General features: G+C 38.6%; 1 long non-coding RNA gene across 1 annotated transcript; it reads left to right on the top strand.

Annotated features, from left to right (window-relative positions):
* The first annotated feature begins 1,973 nt into the window (after window positions 1-1,973).
* On the top strand, window positions 1,974-27,957 carry LOC103565154 (uncharacterized). Its single transcript, XR_011525625.1, has 5 exons — window positions 1,974-2,869; window positions 3,186-3,275; window positions 5,912-6,106; window positions 6,694-6,761; window positions 27,823-27,957. It is a non-coding gene; the product is annotated as an uncharacterized lncRNA (long non-coding RNA).
* Window positions 27,958-27,987: the final 30 nt, after the last annotated feature.

Consider the following 27,987-nt stretch of genomic DNA (forward strand, 5'->3'; position numbering starts at 1 on the left):
TAAGGATATTCCCTTTTATTTATGGTTTGCTAAATGGATTTATAATGTTGAATTTTGTCAAATGCTTTTCTCGAATCTATTGAAGATATAGGATTTTTTTTAATCTGTTAGTGTGGTGAATTAGTTGATTTCCTAGTGTTTTGGGCATATAAAATTATATATACACACATATATATTTTTAAAGATTGGCAGCTGAGCTAACAACTGTTACCAATCTTTGTGTGTGTGTGTGTGTGTGTGCTTTTTATCCCCAAATCCCCCCAGTACATAGTTGTATATTTTAGTTGTGGGTCCTTCTAGTTGTGGCATGTGGGATGCCACCTCAACATGGCCTGACAAGCGGTGCTATGTCCGTACCCAGGATTTGAACTGGCAAAACCCTGGGCAGCCAAAGGGGAGGGCGTGAACTTAACCACTCAGCCATGGGGCCGGTCCCTAAAATTATATATTTTAATCTCATGTTTTCCTCTTCCATAAATATTACCCTTCTTGTTTCATGAATTATTGCACTGCTCAGAATTCTGAAGCAACGTTAAAGAACAGGAATGAAAGTGAAAATTTTGTGTTGTCCACAAATTTAATTGGTGGAGAGTGTTTTCAGTTTTTCATCTTTTTTTTTTAAGTAATTTTAGTGAGATCATAATGGTTTGTGACATTGTGTAATTTTGGGTGTACATTATATGTATCAGTTTCTTTTTTGTTGTTGTTTTTTTTTTTTGAGGAAGATTAGCCCTAAGCTAACTGCTGCCAATCCTCCTCCTCTTCTCTGAGGAAGACTGGCCCTGAGCTAACATCCGTGCCCATCTTCCTCTATTTTATATGTGGCTTGCCAGGCGGTGCCATGTCCACACCTGGGATCCGAACCTGCGAATCCCAGGCCACTGAAGTGGAATGGGCGCACTTAACCGCTGTGACACTGGGCTGGCCCCTATGTATCAGTTTCTGAATACACTTCATCATGCTCACCCCTAGGAGTCTAATTTTTATCCATCACCATACGTTTGTGCCCCTTTATCACTTTCGCCTACCCTCCAACCCCTTTCCCCTCTGGTAACCACTAATCTGTTCTCTTTATCCATGTATTTGTTGTCTTCCACATATGAGTGAAATCATGCGGCACTTGTCTTTCTCTGGCTTATTTTGTTTAACATAATACACTCAAAGTCCATCCATCTTGTTGCAAATGGGATGATTTTGTCTCTTTTTATGGCTGAGTGGTATTCCATTGTATATATATACCACATCTTCTTTATCCATTCATCTGTAGAAGGGCACTTGGGTTGCTTCCACATCTTGGCTATTGTGAATAATGCTGCAGTGAACATAGGGGTGCATAAATCTCTTTGGATCATTGATTTCAAGTTCTTTGGATAAATACCCAGTAGTGGGATAGCTGGATTGTATAGTATTTCTATTTTAAATTTTTTGAAAAATTTCCATAGTGGCTTCACCAATTTGCGTTCCCATCAGCAGCATATGAGCGTTCCCTTTTCTCCACATCGTCTCCAATGTTGGTTGTTTTTTGTTTTGGTAATTATAGCCATTCTGACCACTGTAAGGTGATATCTCATTGTAGTTTTGATTTGCCTTTCCCTAATAGTGATGTTGAACCATCGTTTCATGTGTCTGTTGGCCATCTGTATACCTTCTTTGGAAAAATGTCTGTTCACATCCTCTGCCCATTTTTTGATCTGGTGGTTTGTTTTTTTCTTGTTGAGTTTTATGAGTTCTTTATATATTTTGGAGATCAACCCCTTGTCTGATAAATGATTTGCAAATATTTTCTCCAAGTTGGTGAGTTGTGTTTTCATTTTGTTCATGGTTTCCTTTACTTTGCAGAAGATTTTTAGTTTGATGTAATCCCATTTGTTAACTTTTTCTTTTGTTTCCCTTGCCCAGGTAGCTCTCAGAAAAGGAACAAGACAAGGGTGTCCACTCTCACCACTCCCATTCAACACAGTACTAGAGGTTTTGGCCAGAGCAATCAGGCAAGAAAAAGAAAGAAAAGGAATCCAAATTGGAAAGGAAGAAGTGAAACTTTCGCTGTTTGCAGATGAGATGACTATATATACTGAAAACCCTAAAGAATCCACCAGAGAACTATTAGAAGTAATCAACAACTACAGGAAAGTTGCAGGGTACAAAATCAATTTTAAAAAATCGGTTGCATGTATATATGCTAACAATGAACTAGCAGAAAGAGAAATCAAGAATACAATCACAACAAAAAGAATAAAATTTCTAGGAATAAACTTAACCAAAGAGGTGAAAGACCTGTACACTGAAAACTATAAGACATTATTGAAAGAAATTGAAAAAAACAAAGAAATGGAAAGATATTTCATGTCCATTGGCTGGAAGAATAAACATAAAGTGTCCATACTACCTAAAGCGATCTATAGATTCAATGCAATCCCAATCAGAATCCCAGTCACATTCTTCAATGCAATCCCAATCAGAATCCCAGTCACATTCTTCACAGAAATGAACCAAAGAATCCAAAAATTTATATGGAACAAGAAAAGATCCCAAACAGCTGAAGTAATCCTGAGAAAAAAGAATGAAGCTAGAGGCATCACAATCCCTGACTTCAAAATATACTGCAAAGTTATAGTAATCAAGAAGCATGGTACTGGCACAAAAACACACACACAGATCAATGGAACAGAGTTGAAAGCCCAGAAGTAAAACCACACATCTATGGACAGCTAATCTTCGAGAAAGGAGCCAAGAACATACAATGGAGAAAGGAAAGTCTCTTAATAAATGGTGTTGGGAAGACTGGACAGCCACGTGCAAAAGAATGAAAGTAGACCATTATCTTGCACTATACACAAAAATTAACTCAAAATGGATTAAAGATTTGAATGTAAGACCTGAAACCATAAAACTCCTAGGAGAAAATATAGGCAATACACTCTTTGACATTGGTCTTAGCAACATCCTTTCGAATAGGTTTTCTAGTGTTAACCCTCACTATATACCCCTGCTCCCTCAGTTCACCTTCTGCTTTCCCAGAACAAACCCCACTTGGTCATGATATGTTATTTTTATATATCTCTAGATTTATTTTGCAACATTTTGTTCCAGATTTAAGAGATGGTCTATAATTTCCTTTTCATGATTAGTGTTAAACTGGTCTCATGGAAAGATCTGGAAATTGTTTCCTCTTTGTCTGTTCTCAGGAAGTTTATGAAGGATTGAATTCTAGCCACTTTCGCCTTCCTGGCCTCCCACCTCCATCTCTTTGGCCCTGGAACACTGCTGAGCTCTGTGTGAGTTTCCCCTCCCCTGTGTTATGGCCTGTAAATTTTCTGCAGGCAGTAAACTGGGGCAGTGATAGGGCTCGCTTCTTTTCTTTCTTGTGCTCTGAAGAATTACTATCCTTCAATGCCTGATGTCCAGTGTCTTAAATGGCACCGTTTTATACATTTTGTCTATTTTTTTAGTTGCTTCAGACAAGAGGGTAAAGGGCCAGTTGTTCCATCTTGATCAGAAGTGGAAGTGCATATATAAAATTTTAATACAACTCTCAGTAAATAACAGAAGCAGATACACCCTCTTCCACCAAAGAAAATCAGTAAGGATATAGAAGATTAGAACAACACAATTAGCAAACTTAATCTAATGGACCTATATAGACCACTGAATCAACAACTACAAAATACATGTTATTTTTAGGGGAACATGGAGCATTTGTCAAAGTTGACTAAATGTTAAGCCATAAAGAAACTATTAACAAATTTCAAAGAGTTGAACTTACATAGAGAGGGTTTTCTGCAGCAAAATTAAAGTAGAAATTGGTAACAAAAACTACATAATTTAGGGGTGCTAGCCTGATGGTGTAGTAGTAAAATTTGCACACTCCACTTCGGCAGCCCAGGGTTCCCAGGTTCAGATCCTGGGCACAGACCTAGCACTGCTTGTCAAGCCAAGCTTTGGTGGCATCCCACATGAAATAAAGGAAGATTGGCAACAGATGTTAGCTCAGGGCCAATCTTCCTCACACACACACAAAATTACAAAATTTGGAAGTAAAGAAATGTACCTCCCAATAAACCAGTGGAGAGTAGAAATTATTTTGAACTGAATGAAAATGAAAATATGAATATCAAAACCTTTTGGATGTGATTAAAGCCATACTTAAGGGGAAGTTTATAGCCTTAAATGCACATATTAGAAAATAGGGGCTGACCGATGGCTCAGCAGTTAAGTGCGCACGTTCCGCTTTGGCAGCCCAGGGTTTGCCGGTTCGGATCCTGGGTGCGGACACGGCACTGCTTGGCAAGCCATGCTGTGGCAGGTGTCCCACATATAAAGTAGAGGAAGATGGGCATGGATGTTAGCTCAGGGCTAATCTTCCTCAAAAAAAAAAAAAAGTAGAAAAGCTAAAAATGAATTAGCTAATCATTCTCCAGGAACCAAAATAATAACTAATTAAATTCAAATAAATGAAAGAAAATAATAGAAATTAATGAAATATATAACATGCAAAAAAGATTAACAAAACAATAAGTTAATTTTTAAGAAGAATGATAGCATTGCTAAACTCTTGGTGAGAATGATCAAGGAAAAAGAAAAAGGGCAAAACCAATGTTAGGAATGCAAAAGAATCATAATTATAGTCACTAAAGAGATAACAAGATACTTTGAATAACTAAAATGTACATGAAATAAATTCATGAAAACACCACTTACCAAAACCATAATGAGAAGGAAAATTCAGTAGTCCTAGAACTGTTAAAGAAGTTGAATCTGTCATTTAAAAGCCTTTCCACAAAGAATATTCAAGTCCTGGATGGCCTTGCCTGTAAGTTGTATGAAAAACTTGAAGTAACACTCATATAACAAAATCTGAACAATGGTAGGGATTTCTTAAATAAGATCCTCGTAAGAAAACACTATCAAGGAAATGATTGATATTTGACCAATTTAAAATTAAAAAGCTATTCATCAAAAAATACCTTTTAAAAGAGCAAAATGCCATAGAGTTGGAAAATATATCGTAATTCATACACTCTTCAAAGGACAGGAATCCAGAATATATAAAGTACTTCTATAAACAGAGAAAGAGCTTGCAGTAGAAAAATGGGCAAAAGAGCTAAAGAAGCACTTCATAAAAGAGGAAATTGTCCAATAAACATATGAAAAGGTGCTTAATCTTATTGTGAAAAACTCCACATGGGTTTTGTTTGTTTGAGGGAGATTAGCCCTGAGCTAACTACGCCAATCCTTCTCTTTTTGCTGAGGAAGACTGGCCCCGAGCTAACATCCCTGCCCATCTTCCTCTCCTTTATGCGCGGGACGCCTACCACAGCATGGCTTTTGCCAAGCCGTGCCATGTCCGCACCTGGGATCCGAACCGGCAAACCCCCGGGCCACCAAGAAGCAGAACGTGCGAACTTAACCACTGTGCCACCAGGCTGGCCTCTCCAAATAGGTTTTTAATTGATGATGGGGAAGTGTTAGCTGTGCTGCCCTCTCTTTGGAGTGTGGTGGCAGATGATCATGGACAGAAAACTTTCTTTGGAAGAAACAAGAATATGGACTAAAACGGGGAAGTTGTGGTAAAAATACTCTGGAACCACCAGATGGCACCACGCTACAGTGTGACTCCTCTTGGGGGTGGAGGGCTGGGCTCTTTGTCTTTAAAAATCTAAGAGCAACGCAATTTCTTAGCCATCTCTCTAGGTTATGTCTACAGTCCATAGTGAGGTATTTTGGGATACTCCTCCTTCACAGAGGTAACGAAGCTGAAGCATTTCCGACCAAAAAATATAAAATTTTAGATTCTGTTTCGATGATCTTCAGACAGTAATGAGTGGACAGTGTGGATACAGCTATTTTCTAATGCAGTGTGTGTACATTTGGACATAGGATTTGGAAGACTTAATGAGTGTGTCTTTTCCAGGGCTCCTGAGGGAGATCTTCCAGAAAATACACATGGCCCGCCTCTGAATAGGAATGAAGAGTAGGTGATATATATAAGAACCAAACTTTTAACAGTCTACAGTGAACAATGGCATACTGCGAGACTCCTGGCAGCTGCTTATCTGTTCTGACCGCTTGGAATTTAAGTTCTTTTTAACTTTGGCCATTTTGGTGGGTATGTAATGGTATTTTATTGTTATATAACTATATGGCTATACATTTATATAAACATACAGTTATAGAAACACATTTTATATATATGTATAAAACATATAAACATGTTATATAAACTATATGGCTACAGTTTTCATTTCTCTGATTATTAGTGGGCTTGAGCTCCTTTTCATATTTGTATGGACCATTTGATTTCCACTTTTATGAAATGCCTTTCTTAGTCTATTTTTTTTCTTATCAATTTGTAGGTATTCTTTATATATTCTGGATATGACTCCTTTATCAGTTATGTCTATGGCAAATATTTTCTCCCAGTCTGTGGCTTGCTTTGTTATACCCTTAATGATGGCTCTTGATGAAGAAAAGTTCATAATTTTAAACTAGAGAAACGTATTATTCTTTTCCTTTATGATTACTGCTTTTTTTGTGATTTAAAGTCTTTCCCTACTCTAAGTTCATTAACATATTTGTGTTATCTTTTAAATACTCATGAAGTTTTGCCTTTTAAATTTAGCTCTAAAATATATCTGTAGTCGATTTTTGTGTGTAGCATAAGATAGAGATCAGGTTTCATTCTTTCGCCTACAGATTGCGCCTGCACCACTTAGTGAAAAAGACACGTCCTTTGTTCCACTGACTTCAGTGCTGTCTTTCCTGTAAGTCAACTGCCCATATATGTTTGAATTTATTCTGGGGCTCATATTCTGTTTAATTGGCCTATTTGTTCTTCCATCCCCCAATACCATACTGTCTTAATTTTTCTAGTTTTATAATACATATTGATATTTGGTAGCAAAGTTCTCTGACCTTGTTCTTTTTCAAGTATATGATAGCTATTCTAGTATGTTTCATTTCCAAGTAAATTTTACAACCAACTTATCGACTCACACACACACAATTGCAATTTTGAATAGGATTTTCTTGAAATTATAAAACAATTTGAAGGAAATGAATATCTTTGTAAAATTGTCTTCCAATTTGTGAACCCACTATATTTCTCCATTTATTTAGACTTTTTTATTGTTCTCACTGTTTTATTGTTTTGACTTAAGAACCTTCATATTTTTTATATAAGATTTACTTTTAAGTGTTTGATGTGTTTCTTTTTTTTCCCTGATTTATTGAGATATACGAGACAAAAAATGAATATATTTGAGGTGTATGTCTTAGTCCATTTGAGCTGCTATAACAAAATACCATAGACTGAGTGGCTTATAAACAGCAAATTTATTTCTCACAGTTCTGAAGCCTAGGAAGTCCAAGATCAAGGCACCTGCAGATTCAGTGTCAGGAGAAGGCCTGTTTCCGGAGTCATAGTTGCACCTTCTCACTGTATCCTCACAGAGCAGAAGGGGGTGAGAGATCTCTCTGGGACCTCTTTTATAAGGGCACTAAACCTATTCATGAGGGCTCCACCCTCTTGACCTTATCACCTCCTAAAGGCCCCACCTGCTCATACCATCACCTTTATGGATTAGGATTCCAGCAAATGAATGGGGGACGGGCACAAACATTCAGTGTATAGCAGTGTACAACTAGACAGTGTGATGATCTGATATATGTATACATTGTGAAATGATTACCACAATTAAACTAGTTAGCATTTCCATCACCTCACATAGTTTCAATTTGCGTGTGTGGTAAGAACATTTGAGATCTACTCTCTTAGCAAACTTCAAGCATACAATATAGCATTAGTAACTCTAGTCAAATCTGTATACTACTACTCCAGAACTTATTTATCTGCATAACTGAGTCCTTGTAACTTCTGAGCAGCATCTCTCCGTTTCCCCCACCCCTCAACCCTTGGCAACCCCCAGATTCCACATGTAAGTGAGATCATGCAGTATTTGTCTTTCTGTGCCTGGCTTATTCTGCTTAGCATAATATGGTCCAGGTTTATCCATATTGTCACAAATGGCAGAATTTTCTTTTTTAAGATTGAATAATATTCCTGTATGTGTGGGCATGCATGCATGAGCACGTGTGTGTACGTATTCCACATTTTCTTTATCCATTCATCTGTCAGTGGACAGTTAGGTTGTTTCAAGTCTTGGCAATTGTGAATAATGCTGCAGTGAAGTGCAGATCTCTTCAGCCAACAGTCAACAAGAAGCTGGTGCCCTCAGTTCTACAACATGAGTTTTGACTTCTACACGGATATTAATTCTGCCAAAACATGAGAGTGTTTAGAAGTGGCTTCTTGCCTTGGTAAGCCTCCAGATTAGAGCAGAGCCAAACTGACACCTTGACTGCAGTGTTGTGAGACCCTAAGCAGAAGACCCAGCCAGGCTGGCCCCAAACTCCTGACTCACTGAAATTGTGCTATTTTAAGCTGCTGAGTTTATAGTAATTTACTATAAAGCAACAGATAACTAATATGTCACTTAGCTGTATGACCTTGGAGAAGTCGTGTTTATTCCCTGTGCTTTAGTTCTCACAATCTCATAACAGGTTAACAACAATAACCTATCTCCTATTAATTGTTGCTATGAAGACAAAATGAGTTAATAAATGTATAATCCTTTGTCAATGCCTAGCCACCTAGAAAGTGCTCAGTAATTGTAAGCTGTATTATCACTGCCTTAGTGATTATATGCTTTTTCTTCTTTCTCTCTCTCCCTCCTCCTTTTCCCTCATCACACCTCTATAATTTCCTACTGTAATTCTTCCATCTCACCTCCTTTTCTAGAATTTTATTTCTTTGCTCAATATAGTCTTGGCTGGCCAACAGCTCCTTTTCCTAGTGGTCATTTATCTGACAATGTCAACTGTTCAAAATATAAGCAAGATGCCCCAAAAACTAAAAATGATTCCATGTAGAACATGCACTAAAATTATATTCTTGACTTGTTGATGAGACTTTAGATATTTCTTGTTTCCTAAGTTAAAACGCACTAGAAGTCAAAATTTAAAACAGTGAGTTTCCAGGAAACTAGAAGGAAGAATATTTATAGCAATAAGAATGTGATTAAGACAACCTGAGAGGTAGGGAACCTGAAAACTGTAAAAGGCAAAGAACTCACGAAGCAGCTGGAGGCAGAGACAGGCTGCACTGCAGGGATCTCTTAAGTTATCACTGGACAAATATAACGTGTTCTTGGATGAGACGCTTATCCTCTCTCAATTTCAATTTCCATGTTTGTTTATAATGACAATATTGTCATCAAGAGGGCCTCAAAATCCATTCTACTTTGATTAGGAGAGCAGAGTGTATATTTTATATTTCCATACTTGAAATGTATATAATATTAGAAATATATTTCAAAAAAAATTTTTTAATTATTAAATAAAGGATCTCTTGTTCAATAACAAAATACAATCCAGTTAAAGGATGGTCAAAGACTTGAATAGACATTTCTCCAAAGAAGATATACAAATGGCCAATAAGCATATGAAAAGATGCTCAATATCACTAATAATGAGAGAAATGCAAATTGAAACTACAATGAGATATCACCTCACACTCATTAAGATGGCTCCTATCAAAAATAAAAAGACAAGTGTTGGCAAGGATGTGGAGAAACTGGAACTCTGTACATTGTTAGTGACAATGTAAAATGGTGCAACTGCCATGGAAAACAATATGTATGTCCCTCAAATAGTTGAAAATCATACTACCTTATGATCCAACAATCCCACTTCTGGGTGTATATCCAAAAGAATTGAGAGCAGAGTCTCAACAAGATCTTTACACACCTATGCGTTATTAACAATAGCCAGGAGGTGGAAGCAAGCCAAACGGCCATTGATAGCTATAGAAAAATAAAATGTGGTATATACATACGATGGGATATTATTCAGCCTTAAAAAGGAAAGAAATTCTGACACCTGCTGCAACATGGATGAACTTTGAGAACAGACATTATGCTAAATAAAACAAGCCAGTCACACACACAAAACATGATTATGTGAGGTATCTAGAGTAGTCAAATTCATAGAAAGTAGAATGGTGGTTACCAGGGACTTGGGAAGGGGAATGGGGAGTTGTTCAATAGGTATAGAGTTTCGGTTTTCCAAGACGAAAAAGTTCTGGAGATTGGTTACGCAGCAATGTAAATGTATGTAATACTACAGAAATATACACTTAAAAATGGTTAAGATGGTAAATTTTATGCTTGTGTATTTTTCCAGAATTTTCTATAATACCCCCCCCCCAAAAAAAATCCAATTCAAGAAAGATTAACAAATGAAATATCTGTGGTGGGCTGCAGCTAGAGAAGGAGGGGAAAACCAATAGGCAGCGATGGAGAATTTCATCTCTCATGAGATCAGGAACACATTTAGGACAGTTACACCTAAAAAACCCAAACTCCAGAGGATCTCTCCTGTGTCTCATCATAGAATCCCCTAGGGCACTGGAGGCCAAGTAGCTAGTCAGCACTGAGCAAAAATTCACAGGAAAACTTGACCTTGGGTTTTAACTTCAGCATGTCAAGCTCTTCATTTCACTAAAAACCTGGCGCTTCATCATGCTGAGGAGCTAACAAGCTTGAAAAGTAGTTATTTTTCTATCATCACCAAGGTTAGACATTTAAATTTTATTTGAGCTCATGGCTTCCTTTGAGAGGCAGAGAAATAGAAGAGATGGGCCAGAGAGCGCTTTCTGTTTCAGGCGGTGCAGGGAGGGGACAGGTATGGGGTTGTGCTCTGGAGATCTGCTGAGGACCCAGGTGCTGAGGATGCCAGGAGTTCTTCAATCCTGTGTGGACTCACCATTCAGAGCAGAACATTGAACCTTCTCCCTGGCTTCTGACCTCCCCAGAGCCAGGAAGCCCACTGTGGCCTGGACCTCGGGGGAGGTACTGCTGCTAGATTGTTACTGGCATTCTGGGTTACTGCTTATGTTCTTTTCAGTATTTTTTGTTTATTTTCCAATTTAAGAAACATTTTGCACTGATTTGTCTTGAACCCTGTCCTGCCAACACCTTTTGGTTTAAAGAGTACAGCGTCCTCTCAGGTTAACAGGGCCTGGAATGCAGTGTTGGATCTGGGCTTCTGATGAGCAAACGTTTTGAGGCTTCAGAGCCAGGTTTTCTCCCTCCATCCAGAGGACAGGGAAGGAGAGCCGCAAGTCTAGCAGAGAATAGGCTGAGCATCCTCCTCTCTTCTCTGTCCTGTTGTCTTTTTCTCTCATCTGTAAAAGCCTGCCCCCTTTGACTCAAGCACTGGCTAGCAGGCTATGTGGACTTCACCCCAGTTCTGCATTCTGCTCCACAAGCTTTCCTGCCTTCCCTGAGCTAACATCTGTTGCCAATCTTCCTCTTTTTGCTTGAGGCAGATTGTTGCTGAGCTAACATCTGTGCCAATCTCCCTCTACTTTATGTAGGATGCAGCCACAGCGTGGCTTGACAAGCTGTGCTAGGTCTGCACCCAGGATCCAGGGAACCCCGGGCCACCAAAGCAGAACATGTGAACTTAACCACTATGCCACCAGGCTGGCCCCTCAATCCCTTTTTTAAGGTTACTATTTCATCCCCAATCCATGGGGTTCTGGTGGGACTTCGAGTCACAGTAGCATGCCTCCTCACACATCTGTGCACGCACTCGTGTGTGTATTGTGTACATGACTGCAGGCAGGCCAGTGTGAGGCCTTCCCTGGAATTCCTAGCATGTGGATGGAGGTCAGTTCCTGTATGACCCCAGGCCATTTCTCATAAACTACAAGACTAACATACCCAGTTATTAGCTGTTTGATCTTGAGCGACTTTTTTATCCTCTCTGTCTGTTCCATCATCTATGAAATTGGAAGAGTGAAAGCTCTTTAGTAGGACGGTTGTGAGAAGGAGCAAAGCTCGTGCCCAGCATGTGACTGGTGTTTACTGAAGGTGTCCTCATCCCCTCCCTCCAGTGTCCCATTCCCTCACATAACTCCACAGTCAGGCACTTCCACTGAGCTCCCCATCTCTCTCCCATTAGGCTGGGTCTGTAAAGTGCTTTCAGCAATCTGGAACTAATAAAAGTCTAATGAACTAACCAATAATTAAACCTCTACTGGAAGTTCTACCTTCTATGTTTATTTCTTAAGAATGGACAATGAGATCATAATTAATTTTATTAGCACTTTTACCTATTTCACCAGAAGCTATGCTGCTGATTTCCTCTTTCACTAGTCCTTGTAAATCCTTCATTTCATGAAACACCAAGGGTCTGAGGAACTTCCCCAAGAGCAGCTTTGAGATAGATTGAAACACCTGCCTGTTCTCTGGTTATTCATTATATCTGGGAGCTGCAAGAGGTGACAGTGAGAGGCAGGAGAGAGAACTCTGCACTGAGTTCACAAACTGCCAAGCAGAGGGAGGAGGGGGCCAACATTGGGGAAGAAAAAAAACTGCCTTGCATTGTAAAATCGGGTCAAGAAGGAGATCATTAGGAGGAGGTTTGTTTAATCCTTGTAGAACACAATGTGCTGGCCGCTCATTGATTTCCTGGAATAACCCGCTGGGCTGGACTGGGTTTTCCCCTTCCTCAGTGCCCGGCATGCTAGGAAAGCCCCAGTCCACGGCATAGACTTTTCACATGCTGTTTTCACATGGGTGGCTATGTCAGGATCTGTATCTGACCATGTGTGCCGTGTCTGAGGCGTCAATTGAAAACATCAAATGGTTTTTCTATAGCCACTCATGACTGATTTATCACTTTTTTACAGCCTGTGCAGAACTGCTGCTGCCTGAGGAACAAACACAGCTTAGTCCTGCGGTATCGGGCAGTTGCTGAATAACCTGAGCTGCTGACATGGCCTCTTTTGGGGTCTCTGGTTCTCGTGACGATCATGTTCCCATGCATCTTTTTGACAAGATCTCAATCCTGAAGGCATCATTTCTGCTGGCAGAGTGTTGAGCACAGGTGGTCTCAATTAGAGTTTTTCCCAAGTATGCATTTAGATAGGCGTAGACAGAAGGCTATTAGGTGAGTGAGTCAGTGATTTGCATTTCTCAGTGGTATGTCCACATCTCCTCTGAGGTGGTTCTCAGTGTATGCTTGATAAGACTGAATGGCTTACTTTTCTTAATGTTTCCCTTCTCTTTATTTTTCTGCTCTGCTATTGCCTTTGAATGAGTTCACCTGACCAGTTCTTTGGCTTTCTCTTTCTATGAATTTGAATACTTTAGATAACTCACAAAAAGTGAGATCATACTATATTTGTCTTTTTGTGGCTGGCTTGTTTCACTTAGTATGTCTGTCCTCAAGGTTCATCCAGGTCGTAGCATGTGTCAGAATTTCCTTTTTTTAAAATTCTGAATAATATTCCATTGTATTTTATTTTTCCATTCAGCTTGTGATGGACACTTGGGTTGCTTCTAACTCTTGGCTATTGTGAATAATGTTGCTATGGACATGTGTGTACAAATATCTCTTTGAGACTCTGCTCTCAATGCTTTTGGATATATGCCCAGAAGTGAGATTGCTGGATCATATGCTGGTAGTAGTATTTTTGAGGAAACTCCATGTTGTTTTCCATGGCAGGTGCACCATTTTACATTGCCACCAACAATGCACAGTGTTCCAATTTCTCAATATCCTTGCTAACACTTGTATTTTTTTTTCTTTTTTTTTTTGATGGGAGCCATCTTGATTGGTATGAGGTGATATCTCACTGTGGTTTTGATTTGCCTTCCCTCATTATCAGTGATGTTGAGCTTCTTCTCATGTGCTTATTGGCCATTTGTATGTTTTCTCTGGAGAAATGTCTATTCAAGTCCTTTGCCCGTTTTTTAATTGGGTTGTTTGTTTTTTGTTGTTGAGTTGTAGGAGTTCTTTATATATTCTGGATATAACCCCTTATCAGATGTATGATTTGCAAATATATTCTCCCATTCCATAGGTTGCATTTTTACTCTGTTGATTGTGTTTTTTGATGCATAGAAGTTTTAATTTTGACATGGTCTGGTTTATCTATTTTTGCTGTTGTTGCCTGTGCTTTTGGGGTCATATCTAAGAAATCATTGCCAAATCTGCTGTTGTGAAGGTTTTCCCCAATGTTTTCTTCTTAGAGTGTTATAGTTGTAGGTCTTAATGTTTACATCTTTGATCCATTTTAATTTTTGTTTATCATGTAGGGTAAAGGTCTGCTATGGTTGGATGTTTTCATATGTTGAGATCCTAATGCCCTGTGTGATGGTATTAGTAGATGAAGCCTTTGGGAAGTGCTTAAGTCATAAGGGTGGAGTCCTCATGAATGGAATTGGTACTCATATAAGGGAAACTAGAGAGAGGTCCCTTGCCTCTTCCACCATGTGAGGACATACCAAGAAGGCACCAGCCCCAAACTGGGAATAGGGCCTTCACCAGAACTCGACCATGCTGGCATCTTGATCTTGGACTTCCCAACCTCCAGAACTGTGAGAAATAAATTTCTGTTGTTTGTAAACTATCCAGTCTGTGGTGTTTAGTCATAGTAGCCCAAACAAAGACAAGGTCCAACTTCATTCCTTTGGGTGTGGCTCTCCAATTTTCCCAGCATCATTTGTTGAAAAGACTGGCCTTAACCCATTAAATGGTCTTCACATCCTTGTTGAAAATCATTTGACCTTACATGGAGAGAGTTTATTTCTGGGCCCTCTATTCTATTCCATTGGTATATATGTCTTTATGCCAGTACTATGCTGTTTTGATTACTGTAGACTTGTAATAAATTTTGAAATCAAGTATGAGACCTCCAACTTTGTTCTTTTTCAGGATTGTTTGGCTCTTAAGGGTCCTTTGAGATTCCATATGAATGTTAGGATGGATTTTTCTATTTATGAAAAAAATGCCATGGGGATTTAGATAGCAGTTGCATTAAATCTGTAGATTACTTTGGGTAGTATTGACATCTTACCAATATTGTCTTACAATCCATGAACACAGGATGTCTTTCCATTTATTTCTGTCGTCTTTAATTTCTTTCACTAATGGTTTATAGTTTTCGGTGTACAAGTTTTTTGCCTCCTTGGTTAGATTTATTCCTAAGCATTTTACTCTTTTTGATGCTATTTAAATGGAATTGTTTTCTTAATTTCATTTTCAGATTGTTCATTGTTAGTGTACAGAAACATTAGTAATTTTTGTGTGTTGATTTTGTATCTTGCAACGTTGCTGAATTCATTTATTCTAACAGTTTTTTGAGGGTTTTGTGTGTGTGTGTGGAATCTTTAGGGCTTTCTACATATCAGATTGTGTTGTCTGTGAACAGAGATAATTTTACTTCTTCTTTTCCAATTTGGATGCCTTTTATTTCTTTTCCTGGCTTAACTGCTTTGACTAGGACTTCTATTTTGTTCAATAGAAGTAATAAAACCAGACTTCCTGATCTTGGAGGAAAAGCTTTCAGTCTTTCACTATTGAGTATGATGTTAGCTGTGGACTTTTCACATATGTCCTCCATTTTGTTGAAGTAGTTTCCTGCTGTTCCTAGACTGTTGAGTGTTTTTATTGTGAAAGAGTATTGAATTTTGTCAGATGCTTTTTCTCTATCAATTGAGATGATCATATGGGCTTTTCACCCCATCATTCTGTAAATCTAGTGTATTACATTGATTGATTTTCTTATGTTGAAACATTCTTGCATTCTAGGAATAGATCCCACTTGTTCATTATGTATCATCCTTTCGTCATCATGTATAATCCTTTTAATGTGCTGTTGAATTCTGTTTGCTAGTATTTTGTTGAGGATTTTTGCCTTGCTTTCTTCTTGCTGCTTTTAAGATTCTCTCTGTCTTTGACTTTTGACACTTTGATTATATCTTGGTTTGGGTCTCTTTGGCTGTATCCTCCTTAGAGTGTTTTGAGCCTCTTGTATTTATATTTCTATTTGTTTCCTCAAATTTGGGGTGTTTTCAGCCATCTTTTTAGAATGAGCTCTCTGCGCCTTTCTCTCTCTCTTCTCTTTCTGGGACTGCCATAGTGCATGTATCAGTTCACTTGATGGCATCCCATAAATCCTTTAGCTTCTATTCACTCTTCTTCATTCTTTTTTCTTTTGTTCCTCTGCCTCAAAAATTTCAAATGATCCATCTTCAGGTTTACTGATCCTTTCTTCTCTCTGATCAGGTCTGATGTTGAAGCCCTCTAGTGAATTTTTCAATTCAGTGATTGTATCTTTCAGCTGCATAATTTGTTTGATTCTTTTTTATAATTTTTATCTCTGTTAATATTCTTTTTTTTTAAATTATTTTCTTGATTTTGTTTAGTTTTCTCTCCATGTTCTCATTTAGCTCACTGAGCATGTTTAAGACAGTTGTTTTAAATTCTTTGTCAAGTCACAGGTCTGCATTTTTTAAAGATTGGTTCCTGGAGATTTATTTTATTCCTTTGAACGAGCCATGTTTTGTTGTTTCTTTGTATGTCTTGTGATATTTTGTTGAGTTTTGGACATTTGAAAAAACGGCCACCTCTCCCACTTTACTGACTGGCTTCATGCAGGGAAAGACCTTCACTAGTCAACTCAACTTAATGGTTCATAGTCCTCTTGAACCTTTTCTGAGGATACATCTTCCCTGGGACTGTGTTTGTGCCTTTTTGCCAGTTCCACATAAATCCAACTGCTTTTAAGTGTCTTTATTTCCAGAAGAGTCTCATTCCTGCTGCTTCTCAGTAACCTTGAATTTCTGTTGTATCTTGTGCCTATAATCTCTTGCCTCCAGGCATCCACAGGTCTGCAGACCACCTGCAGTCTAACATGCTGCTGCACCCACTTCTGCTTTCAGCAGCCTCCAACCTAGTTTCCAAATTATATCACCATTTCCATCAGTGTTTGGAGTCTGGCAAGACAAACCAGTCCCTCAGGCAACCTTCAACCCTGAGGCAAGCTAGAAAGTTACAAGCAAGTTTTATTCTTTGCCTTCAGCCCTGAGGGAGAAACTGGGAATTGGGTGGTTTCCTCCCAACTGAGCTGTCCTGCACCAGGGAGAGGGTGGGGCAAGGGCATGCCACATGCCATGAAATTCCCTACCATTTTGAGCAGGCCTTTTTCTTGTTTAGGCATTTACTTGGTTGTTGCAGCTTCTTAACTGGTTTCTAGAGTTCTCACAAAGCTATTTTGGTCCTTATGTAGTTATTAATTGGTGTGTCTGTTGGGGAACAAGGGCCTGGAGATTTCTAGTCTGCCATTTTGCTGAGGTCACCTCTCTAATATTTCTTGTTTAAAATGTAATGTTAGGGGCTGGCCCCATGACTGAGTGGTTAAGTTTGCACACTGCTGCTATGGCCCAGGGTTTCGCTGGTTCATGTCCTGGGCACAGACATGGCACCGCTCGTCAGGCCATGTTGAGGCAGCGTCCCATGTGCCACAACTAGAAGGACCCACAACTAAAATATACAAGTATGGACCAAGGGGCTTTAAGGAGAAAAAGGAAAATTTTTTTTTTTAATCTTTAAAATGTAATGTTATTTTGTGTCACATTAGTATTATGAAATTAGTAGTATAAAGAAAATGAAATCCAAACAGGATAGACTGGCATTGTCTGAAAAATAAAAGTCCCCTTATCTACTTCTCACACTCCATTTGTACTTCTAGGGATAACTACTTATAGCCATTTGCGTTTTTGAATTCTTCTGAGGGTTATATCCTTAATTGTAAATAATGTAGACATATTTTCTTGATCCATCAACTTTGAATTGTACAAATGATTTTATGCAACAAAAGATGAGGCTTGGAATAGACTTGCTGGTCCCTCCTTCCAGTTATGATTATATATATATATATATATTTTATATATATTTTATTAAGGTCATAATAGTTTATAATATTGTGAAATTTCAGTTATACGTTATTATTTGTCAGTCACCATATATACGTACCCCCTTTACCCCTTATGCCCACCCCCCAACCCACTACCCCTCTGGTAACCACTAATCTGTTCTCTTTGTCCATGTGTTTATCTTCCATATATGAGTGAAATCATACGGTGTTTGTCTTTCTCTGTCTGGCTTATTTCACTTAACATAATACCCTCAAGGTCCATCCATGTTGTTGCAAATGGAACAATTTTGTCCTTTTTTATGGCTGAGTAGTATTCCATTGCATATATATACCACATCTTCTTTATCCATTCATTAGTCGATGGGCACTTGGGTTACTTCCATGTCTTGGCTATTGTGGATAATGCTGCAATGAACATAGGGATGCATAAGTCTCTTTGAATTGTTGATTTCAAGTTCTTTGGATAAATACCCAGTAGTGGGATAGTTGGGTCGTATGGTATTTCTATTTTTAATATTTTGAGAAATCTCCATAGTGTTTTCCATAGTGGCTGCACCAGTTTGCATTCCCACCAGCAGTGTATGAGAGTTCCCTTTTCTCCACATCCGCTGCAACATTTGTTGTTTTTTGCCTTAGTAATTATAGCCATTCTAATAGGTGTAGGTGATATCTCATTGTAGTTTTGATTTGCATTTCCCTGATGATTAGTGATATTGAACATCTTTTCATGTGTTTATTGGCCATCTGTATATCTTCTTTGGAAAAATATCTGTTCATATCCTATGCCCATTTTTTGATCAGGTTGTTTGTTTTTTGTTGTTGATTTGTATGAGTTCTTTATATATTTTGGAGATTAACCTCTTGTCAGATATATGATTTGCAAATATTTTCTCCCAGTTGATGGGTTGTTTTTTCATTTTGCCCCGGTTTCTTTTGCCCTGTAGAAGCTCTTTAATCTGATAAAGTCCCATTTGTTTATTTTTTCTTCTGTTTCCCTTTCCCAAGTAGACATGGATTCAAAAAGACCCTCCTAAGACTAACTTCAAAGACAGTACTGCCTATATTTTCTTCTAGGAGTTTCATGGTTTCAAGTCTTACTTTCAAGTCTTTAATCCATTTTGAGTTAATTTTCATGTATGGTGAAAGATAATGGTCTACTTTCATTCTTTTGCATGTGGCTGTCCAGTTTTCCCAGTACCTTTAGTAAATAGACTTTCCTTTCTCCATTGTATGTTCTTAGCTCCTTTGTTGAAGATTAGCTGTCTGTAGATGTGTGGTTTTATTTCTGGGCTTTCGATTCCTTTCCATTGATCTGTGTACCTATTTTTGTACCAGTACCATGCTGTTTTGATTACTATAGCTTTGTAGTATATTTTGAAGTCAGGGATTCTGATGCCTCCAGCTTTGTTCTTTTTCCTGAGGATTGCTTTAGCTATTCAGGGTCTTTTGTTGTTCCATGTAAACTTTACAACTCTTTGTTCTATTTCTTTGAGAATCATTAGGATTCTGATTGGGATTGCATTAATCTGTAGATTGCTTTAGGTAATATGGACATTTTAACTATATTTATTCTTCCAATCCATGTGCATGGAATATCTTTCCATTTCTTTATATCATCGATTTCTTTCAATAATGTCTTATAGTTTTCATTGAAGAGGTCTTCCACCTCCTTGGTCAAATTTATTCCTAGATATTTTATTATTTTTGTTGCAATTGTAAATAGGATTGTATTCTTGAGTTCTCTTTCTTGTAGTTTGTTATTAGAGTATACAAATGTAACTGATTTTTGTAAGTTGATCTTGTACCCTGCCACTTTGCAGTAGTTGTTGATTATTTCTAATAGTTTTCTGGTGGATTCTTTAGGGTTTTCTATATATAAGATCATGTCTGCAAACAGTGAGAGTTTCACTTCTTCATTGCCAATTTGAATACCTTTTACTTCTTTTTCTTGCCTAATTGCTCTGGCCAAAACTTCCAGTACTATATTGAATAAGAGTGGTGAGAGTGAGCGCACTTGTCTTGTTCCTGTTCTCAGATGGATGGCTTTCAGTTTTTCCCTGTTGAGTATGATGTTGGCTGTGGGTTTCTCAAATATGCCTTTTATTATGCTGAGATATGCTTTCCTTCTATATCCATTTTAAAATTGAGAGTTTCTATCATAAATGGATCTTGGATATTATCAAATGCTTTCTCTGCATCTATTGAGATGATTATGTGGTTTTATTTCTCATTTTGTTAATGTGGTGTATCACTTTGATTGATTTGCAGATGATGAACCATCCCTGCATCCCTGGTATAAATTCTACTTGATCATAGTGTATGATACTTTTATTGTATTGCTGTATTTGGTTTGCCAATATTTTGTTGAGGATCATCGATACTCATCAGCAATATTGGCCTGTAATTTTCCTTCTTTGTGTTGTCCTTGTCTGGCTTTTGGATCACTTTGATGTTGGCCTCGTAGAATGTGTTAGGAAGTGTTCCATCTTCTTCAACTTTTATGGAATAGTTGAGAAGGATAGGTATTAAATCTTCTTTGAATGTTTGGTAAAATTATCCAGGGAAGCCATCTGGTCCTGGACTTTTATTTTTTGGGAGGTTTTTGATTACTGTTTCAATCTCTTTACTTGTGATTGGTCTATTCAGATCTTTTATGTCTTCTTGATTCAGTTTTGGGAGGTTGTATGAGTCTAAGAATTTATGCATTTCTTCTACATTGTCCAATTTGTTGTCTTATAGTTTTTCATAGTATTCTCTCATAATCTTTTGTATTTCCGTGATATCCATTGTAATTTCTTCTCTTTCATTTCCAATTTTATTCATTTGAACCTTCTCTTTTTTTTCCTTTGTGAGTCTAGCTAAGTTTTTGTCAATTTTGTCTATCTTCTCAAAGAACCAGCTTTTGTTTCATTGACCCTTTCTACTGTTTTGTGGAGTTTTTTTGCTTTCAATTTCATTTATTATTGCTCTAATTTTTACTATTTCCCTCCCTTTGCTCATTTTGGGCTTTGCTTCTTCTTTTTCTAGTTCTGTTAGGTGTAGTTTAAGATTTCTTATTTGAGATTTTTCTTGCTTGATAAGGTGGGCCTGTATTGCTATGAATTTCCCTCCTAGGACTGCTTTTGCCACATCCCATATGAGTTGGTATGGTGTAGTTTCATTTTCATTTGTCTCCAGATAGTTTTGATTTCTCCTTGAATTTCTTCAGTGATCCATTGGTTCTTCAGTAGCATGTTGTTTAGCCTCCACACATTTGTCACTTTCCCAGCTTTTCTTGTGTAGTCGATTTCTAGTTTCATAGCATTATGGTCAGAAAAGATGCTTGATATGATTTAAACCCTTGTAAATTTACTGAGGCTTGCCTTGTTTCCCAACATATGGTCTATCTTTGGTAATGTTCCATGTGCACTTGAGAAGAATGTGTATTCTGTTTTTGGATGGAATGTTCTAGATATATATATTGAGTCCATCAAGTCTAGGTTTTCATTTAAGGCCACTGTTTCCTTTTTGACTCTCTGGCTGAATGATCTATCCATTGATGTAAGTGGGCTGTTGAGGTCCCCTACTATTACTGTGTTGCTGTCAATTTCTCTCTTTAGGTTTATTAATAGGTGTCTTATATACTTTAGTGCTCCTTCGTTAGGTGCATATATATTCATAAATGTTATGTACTCTTGGTGGAGTGTCCTTTTTCTCATTATATACTGCCCCTGTTTTTCTCTCATTGCCTTTTTTATCTTGAAGTCTACTTTGTCTAAGTATGGCAACACCTGCTTTCTTTTGTTTGCCATTTGTTTGGAGTATCATCTTCCATCCCTTCACTCTGGGCCTGTGTTTGTCTTTAGAGCTGAAATGTGTTCATGGAGGCAGCATCTTTTTGGGTCTTGTTTTTAATCCATCAAGCCACTGCATCTTTTGATTGGAGAATTCAATCTATTTACATTTAGAGTGATTACTGATATACGAGGGTTTAATGCTGCTATTTTATCACTTGTTTTCCGGTTGTTCTGTATTTCCCTTGTTTCTCATCCCATGTATTTTGGACTGCCAATTCAGTTTGGTGGTTCTTTATGATGGTTTTCTCAGTTTTGTCTTTATTTATCATTTGTGTCTCTGTTCTGACTTTTTGTTTAGTGGTTATCATGCAGTTTGTATAAAAGATCTTGTAGGTGAGATAGTCCATTTTCTGATGGCCTCTTATCTCCTTAGTCTAAGCAGGCTCCATCCCTTTCCTCAACCCCATCTAAGTTATTGTCACAACTTATTCAATTTTGTGTTGCAAGTTTGTGGTTAAAATGAAGTGATTATAGTTATTTTTGATGTTTTCCTTCCCTTTATCTTTAATGTTATAATTAAGTTTTAGCTAACCTGTTCTGGGGAAAACTGCAATTTTCTGATTTTGTCTGCCTATTTATCTCCTTGCTCAAGGCTTTGTAAACCCTTCTGGGTTTTGGGTTTTTTTTTTTCTGGTATGAGGGCCTTCTTGATCATTTCTTGTGTGCGTGGGGTTGGGGGGGGGGGAGTTGTAGCAATGAACTCCCTCCACTTTTGTTTATCTGTAAAAGTTTTTATTTCTGCATCAAATCTGAAGGATATTTTCGCTGGATAAAGTATTCTTGGCTGAAAGTTTTTGTCTTTCAGAATTTTGAATAAATCATTCCACTCTTTTCTAGCCTGTAAGTTTCCTGCTGAGAAATCCCCTGAAAGCCTGATAGAGGTTCGTTTGTAAGTTATTTTCTTTTTCCTTTCTGCTCTTCATATTTTTTCTTTGTCATTGACTTCTGCCAGTTTTACTAATATATGACTTGTAGAGGGTTTACATTGATGTAATTAGGAGTTCTATTAGCTTCTTTTACTTGTAATTCCAGCTCTTTCCCCAGGTTTGGGAAGTTCTCAGCTATTGTTTGTTTGAACAAGCTCTCTGCTGCTTTCTCCCCCTGGAATACCTATAGTCCTTTTGTTGCATTTCCTAATTGAGTTGGATATTTCTCGGAAAATTTCTTCGTTTCTTTTTAGTCTTAGTTCTCTCTCCTCCTCCATATGAAGCATTACTGTATTTCTGTCCTCTAAATGCTAATTCTATCCTCCATAATATCAGCTCTGTTATTTAAGGGCTCCAGAGTTTTCTTACTTCATTCATTGTTTTTCATCTCCCACATTTCTGGGGTTTTTTATGGTTTCAGTCTCTTTTGTGAAGAACTCCCTCTGTTCATTAATTTTATTCCTGATTTCAGTGAACTGTCTGAGTTTTCTTGTAGCTATTTTGAATTCTCTGTCATTTAGATTGTAAATTTCTGTGCCTTCTGGATTCATTCCCAGGTACTTGTCATTTTCCTTCTGGTCTGGAGTGTTAATGTACTTTATCTGATTTGATGGGGTGGATTTGTGCTTTCACATAGTGGCAGTATCTGGTCGCAGATTCTACCTGCCATCAGTGGGAGGGCAGGGGGAACAGGAGCTGTGTATTCTGAGCCCGCCACAAACGCTGGCAGCTGTGCATGTCCATTAGAAGCTATGCTGACAGGGCCTGTGTTTGCCCACTCACCACGGCTGCTTTACAAACGTATGCGCAGGCACTCTGGTAGGGATCCCTGGCTCTGGCTGACTGGCCTAGCTGGTGCACCAGGTGTGGGGACAGGTGCTTTATTTCACATGCAAAATCCTGGGGGCGCTCCTGCTCTGCACTCACTGTTTGCCCTCCTAGGGTGCTTGGCTTGGTGAAGACACTCCTGTGAAGGCTTAGCCTCCTCAGTGTGGAGCTTTCCCATGGGCTGGGAGGCAACTCCAAGAGTGTAAGCATTCCCACAGAAGGCTTCCCCCTCCTCTTTCCTCTGAGAGCCATGCACATTCAGGGTCTCTGCCATTCAGGGGAGGACAGGAGATCCCCTTACTTCCTTCCACTGCCTCCTGGGGAGTCCAGCACCTCCACCTTCACACATATGACTCCATGGATCTCTCAGATGTCCATTATGTTGTGTGAATGTCCTCTGTTCGTCTGAGTGTCCTTTTCTTTGTATCTTAGTGGGGAGAGACTAAGGAAGAGCTCACTCGGCCATGATGCTGACATCACCTTCTAAATGCCATTAGTCTTTGGAGCCAAAACAAAGACAGATCCCCATGGGTGACCAACATTCAAGGGGTGGATTCAGTTTTGGGAGGCAGGGGAAGGAGACTGAAGAGAAACAGTCAGAGGGGAGGCAGGAGAACCAGGATCATGATTATATTTTTACACTTAAGTTCCTCCCATTCAATTACTAACCAGGCCTGACCCTGCTTAGGTTCTGAGATCAGACAGTTGGGTGCACTCTGGATGGTATGACCGTTGACTTAAGTTTCTTTTTTTTATATATAACTTTATTTTTTTCTATCTTTACTGAGATATAATTGATATAACATTGTTGTATATTTTTATAACTTTAGAGGATACATATTGACAGTACTTCATGAATTCCCAATATGTGCATAAAGGAAATTAGCACTATACTCTCCTCCACTTCTTTTCCCCTACACTATCTTCTGAATTTTGTCAAGTTTTCTAGAATTTACATTCTGTCTTGTGACTACAATAATCTTTCCTGGTTTGATTTAAAAAGACTTGAAGATTGTAATTATGTCCTTATAATTCACTGTACAATCAAGTTATGTTATGAGCTCTTAAAGAAATACAATTATTTGTCACTGAAACTGTGCCTCTCAAACGACAGTGTTCTCTTTTCTTAAATTTCATTCAAAACACAGTTTGTCATTTATTTACGTGGCTGACTCTGTTATAGGAGCTTGGAGAACATCTATCCACACCCAAAATCATGTCACATCTTTGGACATGTTTTTGCTTTATACTAGGATATCTAGAGTTGTCTTTCCTTTTTCTTGCCAACAGTAAAATGTGTTTTGTTGCCATGTTACTAAGACCTTGTCAGTTTCCATATCACCATCTCAGGCTGCTGCTATTTTAAACTACATCTCCTCTCCCATATCCCCAGCTATCTGTCCAGAGCACTTAGCATTTTCTAATCTTTTATATTGTTTACTTATTTGACTTAATGTCTGTCTCTCTGTACCCCCACCTCCAAAATGAAAGCTCCTGGAGGGTAAAGGAATTTGTTTTTGTTTGCTGCTATATCCCCAGTGCCAAAGCAGTGCCTGGCACATAGTGCTCAATAAAATATTTTTGAATGCATTAATCTTCCATCTATTAAATGGTATCCATTCAATTATGCTTCTTGTTCATTGTTTGTTCTAATTTGGGTAGATTGCTTTCAAGGTCTTCTTCACACCTAGAAATCTTGAGATTTAATTATGCTACTTGACAACTGGAGGAACCCGCAACTAAAATATATGACTATGTACTGGGTGGCTTTGGGGAGAAAAAGGGGAAAAAATCTTAATTATGCTACTAGATTTGTTCTACGTGTTCTTGCAGAGCATACTCTCAAGTGTTTTCAGGAAGGGCGTGTGGAAGTTTTGATTCCTTGCTAGTCTGATCTTTATTTTGCCATCTCACTTCATTGAAAGTTTGGCTATAGAGAGCACACTAGTTCAAAATGACTTCTCTTAGAAGTTTGAAGCAAGTGCTCCATTATATTCTAGACTTCACTGCTGCTGCTTAGAAATCTGGTAATCCTCCAAAGGAGGAGGAATAATCAGAGAAACAATATAATTTTGCATTGCTGAATAGATGAGTCTTCAGGACAAAAGCTCTGTTGAGGACTGTGAAGTGTGAAAGTATAAATGACTTACTAGAGTGATTTTTCCCCTAAAATGTCTACCTGTTGGGTCAGTCTCCTTCAAGAATATCATATTCAAAAGGGGGAGAAAGGGAGAAAGGACTGCTTGCTTCCCTTCTGGGTTGCAGTCGTAGCTGATCCTGATATGCTCTTGGCCTAGATGGCCTGCGGCCTTGGCTCTCTCATGCACAGGTTGGATGTGGCTGCATCTACTGAGGGATGGTCCAGTCTCTCATTTCTGGTACCCATGTGCCATGGTCTCAATGTTTGTGTCCTCACCAGAATTCATGTTGAAATCCTAACTCCCAAAGGGATGATGGTATTAGTAGGTAAGGCCTTTGGGAGGTGCTTGTCAGGAGAGTGTAACTCTCATGAATGGGATTAGTGCCTTACAAAAAGGGGCTCCAGAGAGCTCCCTAGTTCCTTCTATCATGTGAAGATACAAGGAAGTTTGTGACCTGGAAGAGGGCCCTCGCCTGACCATGCTGGCACCCGGGTCTCAGATTCCCAGCCTCCAGAACTGTGAGCAACAAAATTCTTGTTGTTTATAAGCCACCCAGTCTGGGATATTTTAACAGCCCAGACAGACTAAGACAGTATCCAAGTGGCAAAACTTAGAGCTAAGTAAAACCTATAGACATTTGTGCAAAAATTTTATGAGACAAAATAGACATTATAGAAACTGGAAAGAAGTTCAACTCAAAAATCACCCCATTTGGAATTCTGAATCTGAGTGGCTCTGCCAAAAGCAGTAAGTACAGTGATTTTTACCTCTTTGCACTGTTTCTGAAAAGTGAAATAATTTTTAAAGAGACCCAGAAACAGCGACTCAAGTGTTTTCTGACACTGCCTGCACGTGCTGCCCCCAGCAGACAAAGTGCTCATGCACATCAGCAGGGGTGGACGAGCCCAGGGGGAACTTGTGGCCAAGAACTAGGGTCTAATGTGAAGGATTCAGTCAGCTCACACATTTGAAAGATACAGAGACATACAAAGGCTGTAAGTGTTTAGCGGCTGAAATTAATAACATTAAGAAAAAGGTAACTAGGTGAAGCTCTGAAGATTTTGAAAGAAGTATCTTATTTGCTGCTCCTTTAAACAAGCAAAAACAAAAATAAAAAGCTGTGCCTAGAATCCTTTCTGGGCCCCCGGGCAGGCTGTCAGCGCATTTATCTGTCACAGCTCCTGGACACGAGTTCTAGTGAGTTGTAAAAGCTCTAGTGAACCCTGGAGTCTGGGTTTACAGAAGAGAAAATCTGGGGTTAGAATAAGACACTGTCTTTACTCTCCTGCTGTTACCTTCCAATGAGAGTAAAATCACTGTTTCTTCAATACCAAGATCACAATCTTTCAGCAACGGCTAGTGAGGTCCCAGATTAAACATTTGGCTCTTCTTACCCAGGAAGTAACATTTTGTTATAGGAAGCTGATTTTTCTGCTGAGCAACAAAGGCAGGCCAGATAGAAAACTGTAAAGATGAAGGTAAGGATAGGGGTCAAAGGAGCCCAGAGGGGCCAGCCTGGTGGCAAAGCAGTTAAGTTCACATGCTCTGCTTTGGCGGCCCAAGGTTCACTGGTTTGGAGCCCAGATGCTGACCTAGGCACCACTTATCAAGTCATGCTGTGGCAGGCATCCCACATATGAAAAAAATAGAGGAAGATGGGCACAGATGTTAGCTCAGGGCCAATCTTCCTCAGCAAAAAGAGGAGGATTGGCGGTGGATGTTAGCTCAGAACCAATCTGCCTCAAAAAAAGAAAAAACACACACACACACACCCAGAGATTGCACATATCTGGTAGAAAGCATTAAAAACAAGGCCTCATAGTCTTGGAAACATCATAAAAACTAAGTTAATGTGCCAAATATAAAAAGTAACTAACATGAGTCATTGAGTGATTTAAGTTTTCTTGTTTTAAGCAGAGGGTATATAATTCCCTTCTTATCTGTATCAATTTTGTAGATCTTTGCATTTTCACAGGTTTTAGCAAATTCCAGACTGTCTCTATTTTTATAGACTCGTCCTACTTTTTGTGCTTGTCTTATGAGCTCTTCTACATTTTACGCTTGTCCTTTGAAAACCTGAGCTCAAAATAGAGCTCCTGATGTTACACCAACATCAGTTTCTTGAGATACTTTTTCTCTTAATCAGGATGTCTTACTGAATTGTGAGTATTTTATCTTACAAAGAACTTCATCTTAACCCAATTTCCTTTTAGAGTCTTTGGCCATGAGACGAGGGAAAAAATTAACAATACTTTTTGAAATATGCTTCCCTAGCACTTTTCTCATTGATTTTTCTATTCTAGAATATTGTGTGGCAATTATGATACAGCCAAACCTCACTGACCTCTGCACAAGGTCCAATGCAGTGAAGTCTCTCACAGGACGTACCTGTAAGTAAGTATATAGATCTTCTTTGTCCTAAACCAGGGTTTCTCAAATGTGGCACTATGACATTTGGGGCTGGATAA

Source organism: Equus przewalskii, chromosome 13 (genome assembly GCF_037783145.1).
Source record: "Equus przewalskii isolate Varuska chromosome 13, EquPr2, whole genome shotgun sequence".
In the NCBI taxonomy this organism is placed as follows: Eukaryota; Metazoa; Chordata; class Mammalia; order Perissodactyla; family Equidae; genus Equus; species Equus przewalskii.